Source organism: Gigantopelta aegis, unplaced genomic scaffold, assembly GCF_016097555.1.
Source record: "Gigantopelta aegis isolate Gae_Host unplaced genomic scaffold, Gae_host_genome ctg4770_pilon_pilon, whole genome shotgun sequence".
NCBI lineage: Eukaryota > Metazoa > Mollusca > Gastropoda > Neomphalida > Peltospiridae > Gigantopelta > Gigantopelta aegis.
Genome location: NW_024534035.1, coordinates 12,697 through 18,644, shown reverse-complemented (window position 1 = coordinate 18,644; position 5,948 = coordinate 12,697). Strand labels below are relative to the sequence as shown.

General features: G+C 31.2%; 1 pseudogene; it reads right to left on the bottom strand.

Annotated features, from left to right (window-relative positions):
- Positions 1–3,598: 3,598 nt before the first annotated feature.
- Positions 3,599–5,706, bottom strand: LOC121366111 (annotated as a pseudogene).
- Between the last annotated feature and the right edge of the window lie 242 nt (positions 5,707–5,948).

The following is a 5,948-nucleotide window of genomic DNA, read 5'->3' as shown; positions in this document are numbered from 1 at the left end:
TGAGATGAAGGCACATAAAACTACGAACAATAATATAATAATAATAATAGCAATGATAATTAATACATTTTATTTAACTATTCTAACCCGCGAAAGTCACTTATCAATAACCTGACACTAAGTGTATTCATTGGCTTTAATTAATGATAATCGATTAATCATTATCAAGATGGCGACTTTTGCACTGTTAGATACTGTTGTTGTGATTTTGATTCTATGGATAATGTAACAACCTGCTGACAAGTTCAAGAACGAAAATGATCAATTTTAGTACTTTTACGGATGCATTTCTTTGTACGATTTGTATAACATATAATAATAATAGTGATTAAAGTAGGGAAGGTTTATAGCTTTGTAAAAATGTCAAATATTATTGTAGAAATAAATCCATCCGTATAATTGTAGTAATTGACTTCATCTTTAATTTTCAAAAGTTTCAGCTCTTTAAGTTCTTTAATATTATTATTTGACGTCTCCAAAAGCATTGCAGATATTAAGGAATCAAACTACATTTCTGCAAAGTACTAGGGTTAAAAAAATTTTTTAAAGCATGATCAATTATTAGAACAAGTATCTTTACATGATTCCATAAAAAAAAACTGAAAAAAAAATTTCAGATATTTTTACCTTAACATTGAGTGGTCATACTGGGAACCCATAACAAAACACAAGGTACCAATTTTTACTACATGGGCTCCTGGTCATATATGTCACAGTTTGAATCTAACAACTGGTATGTGCTACATGCACCAGTTGTTAGATCCAGGGAAAAGTTAGTGACGAGCCCTAATACTTTTTCAGCATTAAAGAAGAGCACATTAGTCAACCAGTTCAACAATAGATCACAATTCCTTGAAGCATTGTGTTGTTCATTAGTATCTGTAGATCCATCTGATCTGATTATCTTATGTTAACGGAGGATGTATTTATCATTGCTACTTTGTCTCAAAAGGGAAATACTTTATCCCTCACGTTCTTCTGACAACAACTCCCTCCAAGTTCTAGAGATCTATTTTCAATAAAAACATAGACCTTGTTCTAACATGGGATATGAGCCCTCTACCTCAAGGTTTCTTCCTGCATTAGTAGTCAATCTTATCCTTCAAAAAAGTTTTATCAAATTTGATCTCTGACCTCCAGTACAAGCAGTAAGCTACAATATTGTAATGCTATCTATCTAACATGTACTGATCTGGGACATACAGTTACATTAATAGATGTAGAATAATATGCTGTACGTGAATAACTTCAGACTGTCTATATAGTACTGATAAAAGGTTACTATAAGTATTTTATGAATACTGTAACAATTAGTATATAGAAATTGTTACAGTATTCATAATATACTTTTAATATATATATTACTTCCTTATATGGTTAAATACTTTGTATTAGTTTATTAATAACATGTATCCCCTTATATTACATAGATATTCCTATAGTGCTAAAGAAAGTCCCTGACAAACATAACCTACTCAATCTACTAGTAAACATAAACACAAATGGTATGAACTGTCACTTCAATTAGAAGTACGTTCTTATCTCAAAGTAACAAAACAATATAGTAAGATTTACTGAAGCATTGACAAGTTGGAGGGATACTACATCATCAAGTCTTGTAACATGCACGACTTACAATTATTATTATATTTTATTATGACTAACTATAATACTAATGATATATGTTTTTAGATTAGTATAAAAAATAAAATTGGAGCTCTAAGCATTTTTCTAAATATATTGTTATGAAGTTCTTATGATAAATTCAATATCAACAGAGAACATATTGCAGGTACTAAAAAAAGTTATTAGAGAACACACTTAAATTCAACATATTGGCCATTTGACAAAAGGCATGTTGACCAATTGAGAAAAGTCTCAACGTCACATGTTGCCCTGAGTTACACCAAATTGACAAAGGTGGTTATAATGATTTAATTATCAATCAACTATCCACCAATCTGTTATTACTATCTAATATAATAAACTCACATGACAATATCTATGAGAGTATCAAACAAACCTCACATAAATATATCTAATACAATATAATGAGTATATGTGAGCATATATCCTCCTCCAGCTTTGAAATAATGATAATATGTCTTCACTGATATCCTGCTGGGAGCATGCTCTTCAGCCAGTACTGACAAAGTCAGGATAAATTTCTATATAAAAATATTGTTACATAACAACTTGTCAAATTACATCTTTCCTGTGTCTTCTTATTATGTATGCCACTAATATACACAGAAGGTACAGATTGGAAAAAAAATTGTGTCCAGTAAGTGAGGAATCATCAGTAAGATGAGGTTCTTCTGCTTCATCTTTCTCTTCAATATTACTAAGAGTACATTGAAATGTAACAACAGCTATCGTGTTAGAGCTAGTTGATAACTTTATTTTAAACTCTACATGTCATTACTCTCTTCTAATACATTGCTATCTATGCTGTGCTTTCTAACAGCAAAATAAATTTCTACTCTATAATAGTTGATAACAACAATGTGTCAAAGAAAAAGAAGTAAAATTTAGTCAAGCAAAGTAAATAAGAGTGAGAGTGATAAACACCTTATGAAGTGTGAGTTGAGCAACAGATGTGTTGACATATACTGAAAATTACAAACATAATTAGAAAAAGTAAAACATTGTAATTGACCATATTGACAGTATTAACTAACAGTCCTTGGAATATAACATATTTTATTCCATAAATGAAACAATAAAAAAATTGCTATACTGAGAGCTTCATACTTTCTGATACCAAAAAACAAGGTCTTAAAGACATATTCCCAGGGATACATTTGATAACTCCAATACCAGTGACGACTTCATTCATTACTTTTACTCTAAATGTCAGTTGAACATGCTTTGAATCTGAGAGATAGAAAGAGCAAGAATTGAACAAACCTTCTATAAATCTACATACAAGTTTCTTAGTTACTTCAGTTTAGTAAAATTCCTAACAATAATCATTTAATTGGTCTTAACAGCTACATGTATAGGACCAATCCATAAAAAGAAGAGAATGTCCTAGTTTGAATAAATATCTTCTACCATAATAGTTACCTCCTCTGATTGTACATATATCTCCAGGTTTTAATACACTAACAGCTCTTTGTACATGCTGCCATCGTTTATCTAAAGTACCAGGATTATTATCTGATCCATCATCAAACAGATACATAATACTCTGTGGCAGCAACTACTTGTAGTATAGCAAATGATTGCCATTACTGAATATATAGCTGCAAGTCACTTGGAGTGAAGTAGGGTGGAGTCATAACTATATTCATAGTTCATAATACATTGACAATAAAAATAGTTCTATTGTCATTGTTCTGACGTCATATAATTAATAGTTTCATAGCAGCAGCCATTTTTTAAATATAACTAACAATGGGAATTTTTAATGATATTACTTTTTGTGTGACAATGAAATTTGTACATGTTAAAAGATAAATTGACTATTACTTAACATATTTGTCCATAAATTTACGATGAAAACTCAGATCGAATGGTGTCATTAATAAAGGTTGTTCCTAAGAATTAATATATTATATTACTTGCCATAAATATCCCTATTAAAAATTCATACCTTTTTATCAAAGTCTGACTTGGCGCAATTTTTAAAAATGACATCATCATCCCACCTAAATAATGAAGAGCACTAATAAAATACAGAATTCTCACTGCTATGAAGTAAGACATCGATCCATGTAAATAATAAATATTGTTAAATGGACACTTCTTGAAAATGTCAGCAAGGTATAATCCATGGGACCAAGTCATGTATTTTAATTTATTTTAGACAAATGAATTGAGTTTAGATAGTATATATTAAGTAAAGTGGGCGTGGTATCACTAGTCAGTCATGTTTTGATTATTGCATGTTAAGTATTTTTATTTGTTAGACTTATCATAATTACTCGCTGTGTCAGCCACTACATTAATTATAATGTATGTTTAATGATGTGAAAATAATATTCAAGCTAAAGCTATTAATGCAAATTTAATTTTTGCTAATGTACAGATGCTAGGTATGTTTACAAAGTACAAAGAGTTCAAAGGTGATAGAATTGAGAAAGTTACATAGCTGTAGAACACAAGGTTTTAGTTGTAGTTGTTTAAAGTGCTATATGAGGGTAAGGTACTAAGTACTATAACCTTTCTCATGCAGAGATGACAAGGGTTACATAATAACATGACATATTAGGAGTGCACTGTTTAGTCTCCTAATTGGTGGGCTTACCTTCTTTTAATCTGAAATGTTCCTTTTTGTTGTTGTTGTTGATTCAATAGAGGATTCCCTTCAAAAGATTTTATGTTCTAATTCTCTCCTCCTCTTCCTTTCTTTCACGTTCCCTATATAATCAATAACTTCACATGAACTACAGACAACCAGTCTCTGACTGTCTGGTTGGTGTGGCTATGATTAGATAAAACTAGCTAATGTAAACTAGAGGGTGTATTTACTCTAGGGATTGAATTTACTTTTTTGGCCTGTTCCTCAGCTCTTTCTTTCTTAATTTTTTTGCAACTCTCGGAGAAGTTCAGCAGTATCATCTTCATCACTTGAGGAAAAATACTACTACTTAACTTCCATCCATCCATCCATCCATCTGTCCATCCATCCATTAACTTGTTTGTCATTCCATTCATTCATTTATTAATCAAACCACCATCCATCAGTCCTGAGCATTCATCCATTCAATCTAACCTGTCCTCTTCATCTCATCCTAAAACAAGTCATATTAAAAATCAAGTTCTAAATATTTCTTTAACTTACATCATCATCATCTATGACATCATCTGCATCAAGACTAGCTGGTGGTTCAATACGTGGTTTTCTTTGTACTTGATCCTCCCTCTTCTTTACTAGACCGTGATCTAGTATCAGATCCTGTTACACTGGGAACCTCTGAATGAAGTAAGAATATTGAGATAAGTCTAAGAATATCAACTTCCAAAGGTAACAGCTTACAAATAACAACTTTGGTTTAGAGTTTAAGGTTTTATGCTTAAGATCAGGATTTATATTTGATTGACATCTGGGAAGTTGACATTTGGGAGTTGGGAAGTTGACTTTTTGGGAATTAGTATTATAAGTTGACATTCTAATACCAAACAGAATCAGGTAACGAATAATTAATGACCTAATCTAATTATAAGACTTCAGTTAATTACCTGTGAAACTGCGTTTTTCTTTTGAACTTTTCTATCGTGCTTCTCTCTCTTTATCTTCTAATTCCTGACGAAAATCTCGTCCACGTAACTCCTCACTTGTGCTTTGACCTGGTTGTCTAAACAATGAGTAAAGAGAGATGTGGCGTGGGAGTTAAAATACATTTCTACAATTCTAATTTTATTATCATGAACGTACAAAATTTGATACATCTATATCAATTTTACTGATTTAATGTGTTATAATACTTTTACTACGTAACTTTAGTTCACAAATATTGGGAGAAGTATGTGTCAATTTAATATCACAATTAATGATATTATAATTTTTATTGAACATCAAAATTTAAGTAATGATGAGTTACAAAATTGAAATCTACCAAATTTCTACCTGTATTTCAGTTTAGTGTGTGAAGGTAAGTCTCGACTGGAATACTGTTTAGAGAGAGCTGATAGATCTCCTTCTCCTTTTCCTTTCCCTCCTCGAGCTGGTTCAAACGTGGGTCTTGCCGCAGTGGTCATCTTATTTAAATGTACAATAATTTTTTTCAACTCCACACCTATTTTTTATTTTAAAGATACCGTATATCATTACACGTGTTGTAATAGTTCTCTTTTGATGTGGTTTCTTTTCAATCGTTACCGCACACATCAAAGTCTAGACAATTTTCCGTAATCGCGCCTAACGGTATATATTGAAAACCAATGCAAGCATAAACAACATCAGAATACCCCGTACGACTAGAGCAGCAATCGCTTATCGA